The following is a 17,724-nucleotide window of genomic DNA, read 5'->3' as shown; positions in this document are numbered from 1 at the left end:
CTCTTCAGTATTAGGCATCAGTGTTTGGTCCTTTCTGGGCTTGGATTCTCTTTGGGTAAAAGGCATCCTCTCTGCTTTATTCTAGGAGAAGTATTTGTCATTGGGATTTGAAGAAAGATGTGGAAATTACTCTTATGTATCACTGTTTCTCCTACTTGCAGCCCAGAGCTAATTTCCTCTTATAAGAAGTAATGTGATCAAAACCCAGGAATTGACCCATTTTGTTTAGCATAAACAGCTGCCTTGCTGTGTGACACAGACCATTAGTGGTCGATACCAAACTCAAAACACATGAATATTTAATGTAGATCAAGGATACGAATCTGCAGCAAGGAGTTTGATTTTCCCCAGCACCTTTTCCCTGAAGGTCTGACAATACCTGTTTGTTGGGTCCAACCAGTCGAGGTATCCAGTCCCAGCACAGTTAATCAGGAAACCATCCACTACGAGCATGGGGCACAGAGCCGAATGTTTAGTCACCCACAGAAAACAATATCCCTTCCCCATTCCTCTAAAGCTTAATAACCTCTGGAGAGCTCAGGAATTGGTAAGAGTCACTATGAGCCTTGATTCCAGCCAGTATTTTATCATTTTCGTTTCTGAAGTGGCATTTGTGACTGTCAATCACACATATTGCTCAGAAAACATTACTAATTTTTTTGCAAAAGCCCCATGACTTCAGCAGTTTTGAAGGACAAAGATGTCCTCCAGAAGAGTTCTTCATAGACTGTCATAGAGTAAATGTGGAATACAGGAGACCTAGGAGCCTTTCATCTTGGATAAACTTTATGTTTCATCTACTTTTTGGCTTTGATGAGGTTTAAAAAGTTCTCTCTTTCCTCATGTATTCTAGTTTTACTGTTCTGCTTGAGGCATTGGGCCGAGTTCAGTTCCACCAAATCCAGTAGGACTCTCACAGCACATTAGCACGGCTGCTCCTATATAAATAAATATTAAAAAAATAGTACTGCTGCTCCTATATAAATAAATATATAAGAAGAATGCTGTCTAAAACAGCTTTATTGTTACTGTCCTGTTGACTGCACATTTGGTGCTCATTGTGTGTGGAGTGTGATGAGTGACAAAAGCCTTCAGGAGCAGAGCAGGCCCAGCAAACTCAGTGGGGACACCAAGAGTTTTCAGGCAGTAGTGCCTTAAAGGTCTGTACCAGTGGTGCTCAGTTGTAAAACATCATGCAACTATTAGTACATAAGGATTTGGTTTGCACTTTAGTGAGGGACATATGACAGTATTTTTTATCAGGGAATGGTTACTAAACCACAGTTTGAAAAAAATTTCCTTCCACTTAATGTTGCAAGATGAGCAGGATGTGCACTTGATGACTTGAACGTCACTGTTCACCTTTCACACGAGTTCCTGAAGTGCATTATAGTGATGTGGGAAAGGGGATAGATACAGGTCACTCTTGAACTTGTAGCCTTTTGTTGTTATAAACTTCAGGTAATAAGGATTCCATTTTAAGGTATAGAATTGGACAGAAAGGGGGAAATGAGTTCTGGAGTATAGTTGTGCAGCCTTGTTGAAGTTTTCAGTCTTTTATGCCCATTTATCATCAAGCATTGAAGTCAATATACGCTCAGAATAAAAAAGCTGATATATTCTGTGCTGCCCTGGCATAAACAACCCTGCCATGGTAGGCAGTCAGATCCTGTCCAAATATTTCTAAAACCTGTCCAAACAAAAAAAGTAGTGCTTTGCATCATGTGCTTTCTTGATTTGGCATTTTGTGATCCCTGGTTACAAAGTTGTGTGTCATGTCCTAAACTCATCCCAGTGCACTGTGAAAGGAATGCTTGTAATTCCATATAAGCCAGTGCATGTCCTACCCTTTTCACAGCCCAGTCCGAAAGGAAATGCCAAACATCATGGTAATCATTTATCAAAAGAAATTCCAGATGAAAAGCATGGGTCTGTAGCAGAAGGCATAAAGGCAAAGTAGCTTGGTTTTTAAACACATTTTTTGAGTACTTATGTGATTTTTTGAAAGTAAGAAGTGGAAATAAGATGACAGAAGTTCAGACAACAAAAGAATTGCTTTTCTTCTGTAATTACTAAAAATCACATTTTACTGTGTAGGCAGAACATAAGGCAAGTTGTGTTGCACCATGGTGAGTGCCTCGGAGTCCTCCTTGATTGGCCTGTCTTTATTTCTTTGCAGAATCAAAGATATTTCCCAGTCAACAGCTACTGTGCTGTTTTACTATGACTTGGACAAATTAACCCAGAAAGGATTAGTGGTTCTCATTAAGATGCAGTCAAATCACGTTTTCAGTGGAGGACTTTTGGGACTGACTTTGGGTTTTGGGAATTGGAATGAGCTGAGATTTCTGAGGTGCTCATCATTACAGACAGGTTTTTTTCATTGCAGTGCCGTCATTTTGCTTTTGAGGTGATTCTTCTTTTTTTTTGAGAGGGTCCCATTTTGTAATCTGACTCTATTACAGTGGTAGTGAAAGAACTGAGGAGATGGTGCAAAAGCTGCACTGCAGAAGTGGGAAGGAGAGGCCAGGGCTGAGAAAGGAATAAAAACATCTTAATGGCTTCCCCAAAACTGTGTGTCTCAATTAGTGTAACAACACAGCCTACAAAATGATTTACAGTGATCCACTGTCTGAAGCACCAGACATGCTGTATTAGCTGGCAGATAATTTCTGGAGGATTAGCAGCAGTTGCTCTAAAGCCTTAACAAACTAAGGCACCGTGAAGTTCAGTTACACGACACGATGGAATTACAGGGCATAATGCCATTTTTATCACGGAATGAAAGCCTTCATTTTGAGGCAAGTTCAGTCACGTTGGCTCTTCCTGCTAGCAGCAATGGGTGTAAATTATGGCAGTGCTGGATATCTCTGATAACATGCTGAATCCGTGAACCTCAGCAGCAGCCACAGAGGGGACCAGGCACTAAGTGCTGTTAGGAAGCAGTCAGACCATACTGGGGTTGTCTCCAGTGCACACCTCCTATCCCAACTGGAGCATTGCAGGTGGAGTGTGGTGCTGCATGGGACTGTGATGGTATAAAGGGAGAACAGGCAGGCTGGAGGCACAGGAGCCACTGTGGCCCAGGATGAGTGGCTCCCAGACGTGCCTCCTGGCTTTCCTACTGTGACCGTTCGCCTGCAAAAGGCAATGCTGTGCGTTGGACCTTTGCTGGTTTTCAGGGCCTCATTGTCAAACGCGTGAACCAGCCCTCACTCACTTCAAAGTGAATCACTGAGGGTACATCCAAAGGCCATTTTCACGTCATTCTTGTACTTGGAGGCAGGAACTTGCTAAAGAGGTCCAGCAAGACAATTGAATCCTCCCTGCATCATGTTGCAATCTCCCAGGGTTGCACAGTGTCATCCCTGTGTACGGAGTCTCCTCTGCACTAATGGCACACAAGCAAGGACCCTGTCATTTTGAAAGAGCCGTGGTGGTCCCTCTTTCAGGCCAGCAGGCCAGCATCCTGCCCAGGAGCAGGAATGAGCACTTTGATGTTTCTGCTCAGTGAGAGTGCCTGTGCTCCCAGGAGGTGGCATTTCACCACTGCTCAGCCTGAGTTCCTGGTGGAGCTTATTAGTGGGTTGAGAGTTATGATCTGTGTCTGTAAGAGGATCAGTTAAGTGGATGCACTGAATCCTCTTTTCCCCCCCAATCCTAGCAGCCAGCACACTTAGAAAAGCCAGGAATGGCAAGGAGTGTACATGCAGGGTGTCCAGCAGCACATGCAGTCTTACCAGATGACATCTTAGAGTCCTTGGTACAGGGCTTGCCACGGGCTGTGAGATTCCAGCACCAGCAAGCATCCCATGCTCCTCTTTTGTAAGTGTATCTGGAATAATGGGCTCCTTATCTGCAGCCAAGCTTTTGCACACTCTCCCAGTAAAAATGAATAATGGTAGTGGTGACTGAGCCCTGAGATGCTCTGCACACTGTCGTGCTGCTGAGCCACAGCTCTCCAGAACGGGACAGAGCCTTTCCACACCCTCCAGCTTGCACAACCAGCAGCTACTTGCTTTTGTCCCAGGAGGCAAAGAAGAGGCCTGAATCACAAAGCTGAGATCACAGTGTGGATCTGAAGCTCACATTCCCGAATATTCCATTTCCATGTGGATATTTGAACACAGAAATTTTGTCTAAGGATATGACATCACTTTGTGATGTGCCTATTTTCTACTCGGTGTTACCTGGTAGGGGATGTGATGTTAACATTAAATATGAAAGTTCCACAGATTGAAGCTCCTTGTCTCCCGGGAGATGTGTTGGAGCTACCAAGACTTCCTGAATCATTTGTAGAGTTCAGAAAAAGAAATATTAAAATATGCAGTATGGAAAAAGGTTAGTTTAAAGGCCTTGAGAACAGCATGATTGATATTTTAATTTTATTAAAGAATATATACACTTTACAAAAAACAGGAGCAGAGGGTTGCCATGAGTTATGTGATTAAATAAAGAATTGGCACAATTCTCAAATACAAGTGGTGCAGAATTTGGACAATGTAAGTGAAACCGTGTTCCTTTTTCCAAAAGTAGGATTTGGGAGGTACCAAGTATACCTGAAAGTATGGGTTTAGAAGACCTTTGAACAAAACATCACCTTAATTCTGTATGTTTTGTGAGAAACGAGGCAGATTATGGGTACAAGCTTATCTTTAACATTTCAGGCACTTTAACCCTTTAAAAGAGAATCCTGTAAATCTGTAAGTCAGAAAAATAGTGTCTTGCTCTCTACCTTTCTGGAGTAAATCTACCTTATAATCCTTTGGAAAGGATTCAAGCAAAATATTTCACCCTCATTGCACTTCATAAACAAATTAACTGACACAGAAAAAAAAGGATTTGAAGTGGATTATGGTTTTGCTCCACACCTTAGAGCCAGGAAATTCAGCCACAGGTGACACACTGGTTTCCAGTTTGTTTTCATTGTAGTGGCTCTTACAGACACTGTCTGGGAGCTGATCTTCCTGCCTGAAGCTGACGCAGGTTGCACTCCTAATGAAGGATTTGCATGATTTATTTCTCTTCTGCATTATTTGACCTAACACATTATTGGGGATTACAAGGGTCTTATTCACCCCACTGAAGTCACTGACATGATTTCCCTGTCCCACTTGTGTAATCTGATATTTTTGACCCCGTTTCACAGGCGTTAAGAAGATCCCTGAAGTGAAAAACACCACCAAGACTTCCTGCTGGTGTGTGCTGCACTCCTTTCGTGTGTGCATCCTGCACCAGTCTTTTGACTAGAGAGGTTTAATGGTTCTGTTTTAGAAGGTGTGAAAGAGGTGAACATAATAAGCATCTGATCGTTTCATGACCATCAGAGCCCATGGGAATGTTTTACTTCAAAAGGCCAGATGAAGCATTAGATGAGTAGACACCAATAAAAAGAGGATGTTACAGGAGGAGAATCTTGTTACTTACACAGGAACTAGATTCACAGAATCCACTTGAAAGCATCTTTATGAAAACAGATTGTGAAGCAAAGTGTCTCCCCTGCTATTGCATGAATTTAAAAGCATTTAAATATTTTTACATTTATTTTCAATTAATATCAACATAATTTTTTACGTCTTCCGTGAGAGAGCACACAGGAAATACTATCAATGTTGTGGCAAGTGGGCAAGTTCCAGCAGGGGAATATTTGGGCCCAACAAGGACCGGCTGTGCCCTGAGGGACTGGGAGCCAAACACCCTGACCCTGCTGGCAGGGCAGGGACCCCACTGCCCAGGCTCCTTCCTGTTCAAAAACAGGAAAAGAGTTCAAAACCAGGAAAAATGCCAAGCTTAAATGGGCTTCTGGGCCCACGGGCAAGAAGGGGTGTTTAAGAGTGTCCCAGGTGAAGCTCAGAAAGGCAAATTGCTAGAGGATTTTGACAAGATCATTTAAGAAATCAGTGTCTAATACCTTCTGTGACCTTTCTGGATGTCTGTCTGATTTCTTCCTAAATCTTTCAAACAGAAAAAAATCTCTATGTAAATATTTTCTGAACAGTAAAGGAAAAATACAGAGGTTTTCCTTCCAGTTATGGCACAGCAGTAAAGCCCTGGCTGAATCTCTTGGCCTTTCATCTTTAGATGACAGCTGAGCTTCAGAGACATGTCCCTGAGTTTTTGAAATTGTGTCCAACATGTGTTTCCATGTAAACAGGCCTTTATTACTCTCCTGTGAGGTTCCCTGCTCAGTACCAGACACTGAATGATTTTAAATCACGTGTGCTTGCTCTGGGCTTGATCTTCTGTCCCTTGGCAGTGGTGGCAAAATTTCCCAGTGTGCTTCATGGTCCAGTTATCTGCTACAAATGCCTTTGATTTTGCTGAAAGCTTGGAAGTGGCCTGATTTTTAGAATAACAACCTTCTGTTGTTATTGTAAGCCAGGTATATTTGAATTTCAGGTATTCAAAATCATGTCATCATTTGTAAAAGTCCTTGTCCATGGATTTCGCCATTCCTTAGGTTTTTAATATTAATACTTCTGTCACTAATGATGAAATTTTAGACTAAATTTATTCATACTCCCAAATCAGAGGTGTTCCACAGAGACAGCTCCTTGCTATTAGCAGCCAGTGCACATTTTTTTAGAGAAATTGCTTTTACTGATATAGCAGAAAAAAAGAATGAAGGAAGTATTTCCCCTACCCCACGCCACCAAAAACAGGCACCATGAAATTAAGTATTTCCCCCCCACATTTTGGTCTAGTATTTATTTTTGAAAAAGATGGAATACACTCTTAGGGCACATTGATAGCACCAGGAGCATTGTCTACATGAGAAATGTAGAATAAAACCTAAAATATAATGGTTGTCTCTCCTAGAGAGACTTTGAACTGCACATTTAAAGGCTATCCCATGTGTTGTAAGCATCTGCCACGATACAGTGTCCAAACATGGACTTGAATTGAATTCTTGAGGACTTTTCTTTGAACAGGAATAGAACAAGCTGATGCCCATGTGATTTTCAGAACTGGTGACAAAGAGATACTCATATTTAATTTTATGAGAAACAGATTAATTTCTGTTAGAGGAAACACAAAGACTGAAAGCAACCTGCAGGAGCAAGTCCCTGCACGCACAAACCACCCAGGAAATAGCAAGCTGTTGACTGGCTAACTGGGCCTTTTTCCTAGAACACAAGTGCTGTGCTGTGTCCTTAGTCTAGCTGGAAGTTAGTGCCTCAGATATTTTGCTGTGTCTGTGTCAGACACATCAGGCTGAACCTGGAAATTGTCAGGTTATCCTTGTGGGTCAGAACCAGTCGGAAGCTTACGGTGTTAATGAGATGAGCCATTCAGCAGCCCCAGTGCCAACAGTGTCCAACAGACAGGGAGAACAGCAGCCAGGATGAGAGGTAACATCTGCAATTCCTGCAGGTTATCCAATGCTGGGATGCCTCCCAATACCAGTAGCTCAATCATTTTAGGTACTCAGAGATGCAGTCAATAAGATCCAGCCCTGTTTATGTGGTCACAGTATTTGATGGGAGAGGACATTGTGTTTCCTTCCAGTCCATTAACTCATAAATCTGCAAGGTAAGAGAGGATATTTCCTGTTCACAACAAGGGCAGAAGCAGTCTCTTGCCCTTAGGACAGAAAAGGTCAGAGTGGCCATGTCCATTTCTTGTTTTGTCCAGGACTTGGCATTTTTGGTCTAGATTTTTTCCTTTAATATTTGGCTTTCCTGAGAGGATTGGGATTTCTCTTTACAAGTGTTTCATTAGCAACTTCAAGCAAGCAGTAGCCTGAGTATCACTTCAGCTTCTTTGTCCAGGACCAGTTTTCTTTCCTGCCCTTGAACCACTGTAGCATTTATAACTTAAACTGAATCTTTTGTGCCCTTTTTCTGCTCTTACTTCTTGTGCAGGAAGATCTAAAAATATCCCTGACCCTGGACTAATTTTCTGTTTCACATCAGCTCCTGCATTCTCAGATCCAGCACGGGCACCCCTTTGGCAGGGAAACGCTGGTGTGGTTGTTCTGCATGTGCAGCGTGTGAAAGGCAGCTCTACCTCAGTCCATCCTCCTCTGTTCCGCCCCAGGTCACCCCAGTAAAGTGCAGCGCAGTAAAATGTAACTACAGCGCCGCTTTAAGCGAGCTCATCAGGAAGTCAAGTTCTTCCCCGCGTATCTTTCAGCCAGTAGTGTAAGGCAGCAGTAGCTATGCACGGAAAGCCCTTCTCCCGGGAACGCGCTCCGAGGTTCCTGCGCGGGTCCCGCCGGAGCGCTCCGGCCCGGTGCGGGGCGTTACGCGGGCGAGCAGCGTCATCTGGTGTCCGAATGTGGTACAGCAGCCTCGGCGGGACACTTAGATTGATACGTGCTGTACTGTACTCGTATGTGAAGAGTTTTAGAGGGCAAGGAGAACTGTTTACTCTTCGCACATAACTCAGCTCTCAGAGATAAAAGTTGAACAGTACAGGTCCCACAGCTCTGTGGGACTTCGACCACTTCTCTCCAATAACAAATCTGACCATTATTTAGTCCTGGCTTCTGTTTCTAACCTTTTATTCTTCTGTGAGTCATTTCTCCTCTCCTTTCTCAAGGGATCTTTAGTGATGGACATTGGGGCCAGGGTATCCTTGCCACCTGGGTCCCCTTTCAGCAGGATCCTGAGAGATCCTGAGCCACAGTTTTTGCCATCAAAAGCTGCATAAACCCTTCCCCATAATTTTAGGTGTAGTCCTGTGTTCACTTTCATCCTTTGTTCTGATTTCTACTTATTTGCCTGGTAAAGGCAACCACTTACTGGCCTGTAGTTTTCCAGACTTTCAGAAGACTTTAAAACTGAATACTTTTCAAGCCCGGTCCCAAGGCAGGTGTAAATGAGAGGTTTGGCATCAGCTATGTTTTATTTCTACATGTAGCATGCTGGAGTCAGTGTATATTTCATGTTTTCCTTTGGACATTCCTTAAGCCTTGGAAGCTCTAATAGCCTCCTTAACACTTTAATTACGTGGGCCCTTAAAACATCTTTCCAACATAAATATAACAGTTGTTTTTTCTGCACTCAGCAGAGCATCTCACAAGGGGGTGACTGATACACAAATGCTGACAGCTCTAACAGTCGTGTCACCAGTGGAAGAGTACATTTATTTCAGCTTCACCGCTTTAAATACAAACTTTTGTCAAAACTGATTCTTCAGCCGACATGAGAAGGATATGGACCTGCTGGAGTGAGTCCAATGCAAACCAGTCCGTGGTTCCATGGAAGCACTGCGGGCTTGGGATGGCGCCGTCTTGTGGTGCTTGCGCAGCACTGCAGCCTAATTAACCCGGGATTTCGGCGCTGACACCCAACAGTCTTGGCTTCTATCACAGCACTGCTGGCTTCAGTTTGATATAACTATTAGTGCTTATATTGCAATAGTGGTTTTTTTCTGGATAAGAGCTAACGCGTGTCGTCAGAAACGCTTATAGTCTAAACAGTCACGAAAAGGTCAAGTACTAAGGAACTAGCTCAGTGTGAGATAAGGAGTTGGCATATGACATAACTTTTGTTACATCATCTCTGTATCAAACTTTTGAATATAATGGCATTTATTCAGTTTAGGTACCAGGGAAGACTTGCAATAAAATGTTTTTCTGGAAACTGACTTGCTGGAAAATAGAGCTAAAGAAAAACATAAGAAATTAAGATAGGCAAGCCAAGGGAGAGCTGGGAGACATTACTGTTTGCATTCACAAGAACTCCTGACAAAATCCAAGCGATTTTTTTTATTTCAACATGTAAATTAAGTATAAAAATATACATTTTGCAAGACAACTTTTAAGTTACAAAATTTTAATTCCCAGGTGAGGCAAGCCAGGATCATTAAGGTGAATCACTGACCTCAGAGCACTGACAGAGAGAGATCTTGCTTTTCCTTTTCCAGCATGGAGATCTGCATGTGTAATTCTTGTACAAAGTCTTTTACACTGGGAAAAGGCATATCCTGCACCTGGCAGGGCCTTCCTCAGTGCTGGGGGAAGTGGAAGCAGGAGGATCCAAGCCCAGAAGAATGCCACCTTTGATGACATTTCAGGTGACAAGGGCAGCTGTCTCTGACCAGCAAAGATTGTCCCTCTTTGGAAAACACTGTCACTTCAGTGCAAACCTGTGATGCTGGATGTCAGGAGTGATGCCAGGCTTAAATATTCACATCGATCTTGTAAAAATGTTTGTTGGTCTGTGAGGCTTCGATTTCGGGGTATTTCACTAGATAATCCTTAACTTGTCACAAAAGTGTCAGAAATGCTGAAATGTGTTGCTGTAAATAAAGGCCTGAAAATTCAGCAGCAACTCTTGCAGCGCTTTGAGCTGACAGCAGCACACAGGTGCTCTGTGACGTGAGCATTCAGCTCCCTGGCCATATCCCTCTGGGAATCAGCTGGACATTTACTCCTCAGATGCAGTTCCTGTTTCTGCAATAACTTTTGCATAACATTTCATACCTGAAACTGCTTCCGTTCCTGCACCTGTTGGAACCTGTGCTCTCTGCACAGATCAGGGCGAGCTCAGCTTCCAGCTTAGAGTCCTAAAGACACTTTTATTTCCATGCAGCTGTTTAGCTGATTGACCATCCTCTTGTTGGACACTGGCACATATATCACCCAGCAGCCTGTGGTTTCCTGTGTGCATTGTAAAAGCTGGGACGATACCATCCCAGCAGTTGAATCTGCATTCCCCGTGGGCAGCTTGTTCAGATTCTTCACTTGTAAAGACATGTGTACTGGCTAGAAGCAAGGTATTGCCCACGGGGCTGAGAATGACAGTTTCAGACGGATAAATTCCAAACTGGAAGACACACCCTCCAAACCACTGTGCAGGGAAGAATCTTTCCAGAATTTCAGCATCTCCTAAACAGCTATTGACTTGTTTATGTTGCCTTACACAGGCACTGGCAGAGCTCATAGTCCAAATCAGGTAGTGGTTTGATATCCCACCACGTTCCATGTGCTTCTATTCTCATCTGGACTTGTTTTTCCAAAGCGCTTCTAGGCCAGAAAGACAGTCAGATGCCCTCAACAATTAGATCAGATTTTAGCCCTGTTAATTCCCATAAAACCTAGTGTAGGTTGTAAATGTAAGAGCCAGACACTGGCAGGGGTTGGCCCTTCAAAGTTAGAGACACTATTGTTTCCTCCAGCGCCACTGAAATGCCACCGCCTCTGCCCTCAAGGGGACACATAAGTGCCACCCTGTGCTCTAGGATCCTACTCAAAAGCATTTGGGCCTTGAATATCTGAGTGAGAAGAAAAATGTGATCCATACAATCGGACACTCGGGAGGAGAAGAATAGGAATGTGACGCAGTAAGTATATAAATGTATTTACTCTTGGTAAAACGTGCTCGACAGCTGAATGCCCCAAGGGGTTATTTGATATTGTAACGGAAAAGCAGCATTATGGAAGGCCAGGAGCAGTGCAGAGCAAGCAGCTGCAGTGTCTGAGGGGTGATTTTCAGCGAGGAGACTGAGCAGAGTTGAGGAATGTCTGTGTCAGGGGGTGAACTTTCTTAGAGAGGAAGTCACAGTGGTCTACTCAACCCACCAAGCCCAGGGCAGAGCCTCGGTGAGTCAGCCCCGATGTGTTCTGCTTTGCACTTTCTCCTTCGCAGTGTTCTCTGTGCTCCTGTGAGATTTTCAAGAGGAAATTCATAAATAAGTGCCAGGGATGCCTCTAGATCATCTGCTCTACCATCTCATTAGATGTCTAATGCAGTACACAAATTACACGGTCAGTTCTCTGAACAGTTTTTCTGATGCACTTCAGAGCTGTTACTTGCTGGCTGTCACTTTCAGTATTCTGTATAGAGACACGTTTCAAGTCTCAGATGTTGCTGGTTTTACAGCATCCCAGCAGTTTGGAGTATCCCTGGAGTGGTTTGTGCTCAGCAGCACACAATGCAGCGCTGTGTGCCCTTCAGAGCCAGGATGTGTGGTGTGAAGAACGTCTGCACTGTGCAGGGGTTGTGAGCTCAGGAGCCTGGCCTGCTCAGACACACTGTGACTGCCACACATTCCCCTGTGCCCAGCAGCCTGTGATCCCTTGCTCCATAACCACAGAGCTAAAACAAGAGAGAGCTGTTCCTCACACTTTTTTTGCACTAATCGTTACCTACGTAAGGATCACTGAAACATATTTCAGTGTGTTTTGCTGCAGGGACAAACTGTCCCCTCGTCTGTACAGGAGAAGCTCTGCTGTGTAATACTTTTCAAATTTAATCCCCCCATTTGTACATAATCCAGGGGTTTTCTATCTTGAAGACAGAATCGTCCAGATATAGAGTGACTTACAGAAAAAAATTGAGGAAATCACATTTCATGGACTTGAGAAAAATCTGTGTCTGGAAACGTTGAGTGTGAAGGAGTTACAGCTTGTAAGTGCTGTGCAAGTTGGCTGGATGTGATAAGGTGGTGATTTTACTCCTGGCTGAGCTGTAATGGGTGACAAGCTGTATGACTGTAGCTCTTTGGGACAGGGCAGTTCCTTCTGGTTCTGCCCTGTATGGAATTTTGTAGCTCCAGGCAGTGAAAATCCTGTGTGCCTTTCTGAAGTCTTATAATATTGCATGGATGACTCCATGGGTGTGGATAATCAATGCCACGCACGAGGCATGACTAAAGGTGTTCCAGATGCTCAGGTTGGACCTGCTCATCCAGCAGTGGCTCACAAAGATAACGGGAGTGAGACTGGCAAGCTGCTTTCCATGCAGGCAAAGGTCAGTGCCTGGCAAGTTCCAGTTCTTGATGTGCTGTCCAGAGCCATAGCCTTTAGCCCATGTGATGCTGCAAGCATCAGCTCTGCTCCTTTTCTATTCCTTCAAAACTCATGGCCCCCAAAGTCCACCAAATGGTATGTGTGAGGGATTATGGCCCGTGACAGTATATAAGCCTTTGTAGTGGCTGTGTGCACTGTGTATTTAATTATCTGAGCTAATCATCTGCTACCCCTGTTTCTGGTTTCTGTGCTTATCAGCTGTGGCTCCAGAACATGTTCTGGCACACAAGTATTGCTGTTGGCACTTGGGTGTGATGACAGAAGATAATCTTGCTAAAGACTGGGGGGCCCTTTGCAGGGTAAATCCTGTTTTAAATTCCTTGCTTTGTTGCTATGACCAGTGCCACCCCCCCAGTAGCATTTGTAATGTAAAGGGAGGGATTGATCACTTGTTTTATGATAACTTCAGATCTTGTCAGTTGAGGGTCTCCCTCTGCATTAGAGTAGCTGGCTCAGAAAGCCCAATAAGAATTTTCTGTGTTTGGAGTTAATAAGTTGGCTAGAAATAGGTATTTGCAAACAGGATTAGGGATTTTCCTTCTTGCTACAGAGCAGAGGAATCTTAAGTGTTTATCAAAGCTCTTCCACTGAAGTGCAGCACATCTGTGTGGTGCTGCTGTGGCAGGCAGCCTGCTTATTGTGATTGTCTAGTACAAAAATAGAACAGGAATCTCTGCTTTCCCCATTTGAGGTTCTCTCCTGTCTTTAGCAGTCACTTCGTTAATGATTTGAGACCAAGTTATTAAACAGCTCAACTCCAACTTCCAATGACTTATTAACTTATTTGGTTATTAAATTATTTGGTTATTAATTATTCAAGGAGCAGAAATGTAGCACAGCCCGCAAAGTCTCCAGGACCATCACATTCCCTGCCTGTTCTAAAGGAATTATTGTTACCCTTCTGCTTAAGAGGTGAAATAGTATAACCGAGCTGTGACTTGTTCACAGGTTTCCAGGGCATGTAAACTATGTTCATTACAAAAATGAAAAAGTAATCGTCTTTGTGCATTGATTATTTAATTTTTATGAAAGGAATCAAAGCATTCCATTTCTTGGAGTTTGCAGTGAGCTAGTTCCTGCTCTGTGGCCCTAAAGACCTGCTTCCCCTCCCCATGAGATACCTATTCTTAGTCTGCACTGACCCATCCCTCCAGAGTACTCACCAGATAATTGTGCATGACTCAGATGAGATCAAAACTTGGACATTGGTAGGAGCAGTTCAAGTGTGAGAAGGAAAACTGGAAACAAACTGCAGCCACACTGTCCAAGCCAAGGTAAGAATCAACACGCCTGGTTTTAATGGAACCGTAGGATTTTACCACAATTAGAGGGTTTGTTGCTTTATTATATTAATGTCTTACTGAGACATCTTTGCATAAGTCTAAGTAATAAAAGCATTGGGTTTTCAAAACTTGCTTTTAAACTTCAAAAAAGAAGCTATCCCTGGAAACTTCAGGTTTAGTTTGCTTTTTAAGTTTAAAAGTTTGGGGTCAGGATGAAGGTTGATTTACCCTGGGGTGTTAACATCACACTGCCCTGTTGGAAGCTAATAATGTGGTCTTTAGTTCTGAAAATACCTGGGAACCTCCTGGTATCCAAGAGCTTGTGAGTGTCCAGTGGGGTGGCAGACTTGTCAAAAGCAGATGTTTGATGTTATCTTGGGTTAGAGCCTTGAAGGGGTCAGGCTGCCCCAGATCTCTGCTCCAGCTCTCTGATCCCGGAGAATCAGGCGGCGTGCCCAAGTGTCTGAAGGTGGGACAGGAAAAATCAAACCTCTGGTTTTACACCAGCTGGGAAGCTGTGTGGATTTGTGTTAAGCAATTATGGATGAGATGGAACAGCTCCCAAGGTTGAGTTTGGCGTGAAGCTCCAATGCCACCACAGCATGGAGATTCTGTGCTGTTGGGAATCGAGTAAAAGGTCTTGCATGTTGCTTCCCTCTTGTGTTTTGAGAGATTCCCAGTGTTGTATATACCAGTAAAATCCATATGTCAATATTTTTGAGGAGCAGAGCTAGAAACTGCAACACAAACTATAATTCCAAATACCAGGCGTACAGTGGGGTGTGTGTGGCAGCGTGTCTGGCTCTGGAGAGGAATACACCAGAGGATAATACTTGATCAGGAATCAAATATTTGAGTCTGTTCCGCCTCTCCCTAACTTCAAATTATATAAAGCAGAAACAACTTGATATCAGTTGCAGTGCAAGAAGATGGGTGTGAAGGGAAATTCAGGCCTGGCATTTTTCATGCTTTTCTCTGCGGCCCAGTAACTTCTAGTTTTGCGTTTGATCTGTTGAATAAACTGCTTGTTGTAAATGGGTGGGCAAACAGGAGGAACTGGGAAGGTGTGTCTTAGTTCAAATATTTTTTTTCCAGCCTAAACATCTGCTTATACAATTACCTGCTGAGCAATTAAGGTAAGTGGCAATCCTTTCCCTCTTACAGATAAAACTCTTGCCCAATGAGTAATATTCATGAGGTTATTATACAGTTCAGCAAAAAATGGATTACACAGCTGTGTGTGGTTGAGGGATCAAGCTGTGCTGTCACAATTTCTATCATAATGTTATAAATCCACGTATCTACACTTAGGCATGATCTGATGGCTTGTAGCAGTTATTCCACCAAATGCTGGAGATGGGCATGTGTCTGAAGGAAAACTTTATCCAATGGATTAGAAAACAGAAGAGGTTAAAGCATAACAGCGCTTCGGGCACTGGATGTTTCAGAGTGTGTCCTGCCAGCAGATGATTCCCGGGAGTCAGCAGGTTGCCTCTCCCTCGTGAAGTTAGTGATTAAAGTGTTAACCGGAGCTTCCTAGAGGTGTAACCGTGACTAAGGGCGCGCTCCTGTCAGCGCTTGGAGGAAGGAAAGTGTGTAGGTGAATATTCCCGACATGCACTGAGGTGCGGGGAGTGTCCTGGGGTTCCAGCACTCCCAGTTCAAGCAAAATACTAACGAACAGCCTCGCGGCTTCCTTGGAGCAGCCGAGGAAGCTGTCAGCCGGGGCCATGCTGTCATGCCTCTGCCAGGGCTCAGGGAAAGGTGTGTGAAACTTCTCCTCGGATCGCACGCCCAGGTGAGTGCAATGGAAAGCTGGAGCTGTTCTGCTTGCGGTGTAAGCTGCAGTGGCGGGGGAAAGCAAGGTCCTTCGCAGCCACCCAGAGCTCCAGTCAGATTCCTTTGGGCTAATTCGGGTGCCGGAGGGAAGGAGAAATGCTCACTCAGAAATTCTCGTCAAAGCAGAATCTCCCATTTAGGGGGTTTGTGAGTCAGCTGAGATTGAAGCAGGTGGACGATAGATCGTGCTGCTGCTCCGTGTGTCCGTGGGCACAAGCCTTCTCTGCCCTGCATTCAGTGGCCACTGGGATTTAGAAGGTTGATCAGTGACCTTGTGTGTTCTTTTTTGGCAGGTAAAAACGGTCTGTGCTAAGCGGCCCAAAACAGAAAGTAACTTTACTTCATAATAATGAGTTACTTAGTGTTTGAAACGTCTGCAAGCCCTGGTCTATCGATGTGTGAGGAGAGGGAACTTGTGGATCTCCTCCGTTGTGACTGGCACATATTCAGATAAACACCACCTTGCTGCTGGTTTTGGCAACCAAATCCCGTTGTGAGCCTGCCTGACCAGAGGGCTTATCTGTGATTTGAAATCAGGTAGTGCTGTTACTGCTCCATACTGAGCAGCTGACTTTTAAAATAAAGTGTGAAGAAGTCTGAAAGACCAAGGAAAAAACAACCCCCTTGTTTTCAGTGGGGAAAATTGTTCAGATTAAGTACTTTGTTCTAATTAAAACTTTTTGATGGCAGGGACATCTAACTTAAACAAAAAGAAAAAAAAAGACAACATGAGGGCTCACAACTAGACTATGTGACTAGTAAAATTATGCTGCTGATACTGAATTTATCCATGTGAATAAATCCTAAACTCATCTTTATAGATACCAGTAATGCTCCAAAATTTTGCTAAATACCAGACACCTGTGAGTTTAGAAAATGAATTGGATGTGCTGTCTTGCCTATGGTGCAAAGCTTCTTGCTGTACAAACTATTCCATGTGGATGGAATTGATAGCTGAGTTAACAGACAGCTGAGCCTTGTGGCTTCCATACAAGAAAAGGAAAAGGTTCAGCCCGTCCTGGTTTCCTGTGGATTTAGAAGAGCTTTGGGAAGCACTGGGTCAAAATACCTGGAGATCTTTGTGGAGGTTTGGGGCTTTAGTGTGTCTCCACTGGTAGAGCTCAGCATGGCACACTGCATGCTCTGCGGTTCCTGTCGTAATTTATGGATGCACCAAAAAGCACATCCAGGCTGTGACACAAATGAAGGTGCTGCGTTGCTGCTCCTGCTTGGCTCAGTGTGTATCTCAGGTGTCCCTCTCCTTCCAGCCCTCCTCTGCAGCTGCCTCTTTTTCTTTGTGTAAAAATCTGTGTAGCTCTTTGCACTTCACTTCGCTGTGTCATTCCTCCACTGTCCTGTCCCTGGGCTGTCCCCTTAAGCAAATGACTTAAGGATCACTGTACTGAATGAAATGGAATGAGTCCTCTCATCTGCCTTTCCACTGACACTTGGATTTTATCTTGGAAAAAAAGCATTTCAGGTAAGATATAAAGCTCCAGAGAAAAGTGAAGCTCACTACCTTTGCGAGATTTGTCTTGTGCCCTGATGGTCTCACAGCTTTGGGATTGTGTAGTGGTCAGTTTTCTTTCCTTTTCCTAGACTTCTCCAATGGCTGCAGGCTTCCTCTAGAGATGCTCATTTTGCATCTGCCATGCTTCTTATTTACTGCTGACTTTGCCTTCCTTTTTCTTCCCTTTTGAAGTATTTTAGTCTTCAGTCAGTCTTCCTCCAAGCATTATATTTCTTCATGGTTAAATCTCAGGTCAGGAGGTTAGTCCAGCCAAGATCCCACTTTCCAGGTCTTACCTGAGGGAATTCTGTGCTTCTAGTCCGGTTTAACGT

General features: G+C 43.9%; 1 protein-coding gene across 6 annotated transcripts in view; it reads left to right on the top strand.

Moving 5' to 3' along the window:
• Positions 1-17,724, top strand: part of RASSF6 (Ras association domain family member 6) — a 60,989-nt gene that overhangs the window by 29,265 nt on the left and 14,000 nt on the right. For 2 of the 6 annotated variants that reach the window (XM_027631068.1, XM_027631067.1), the window contains one exon: positions 5,150-5,198. The exons of 1 other annotated variant lie outside the window; for it this stretch is intronic. The gene's annotated coding sequence lies outside the window, so the exon portion shown is untranslated. Of the gene's footprint in view, positions 1-5,149; positions 5,199-13,945; positions 14,035-14,964; positions 14,977-15,474; positions 15,842-17,724 lie in introns of those variants that run through there. 3 more of the 6 variants (XM_027631070.1, XM_027631071.1, XM_027631066.1) reach the window with 3 other exon arrangements.

This window comes from Corapipo altera, unplaced genomic scaffold (assembly GCF_003945725.1).
Source record: "Corapipo altera isolate COAL_440 unplaced genomic scaffold, ASM394572v1 61517, whole genome shotgun sequence".
In the NCBI taxonomy this organism is placed as follows: domain Eukaryota; kingdom Metazoa; phylum Chordata; class Aves; order Passeriformes; family Pipridae; genus Corapipo; species Corapipo altera.
This window is presented reverse-complemented; position numbering and strand designations above follow the sequence as displayed.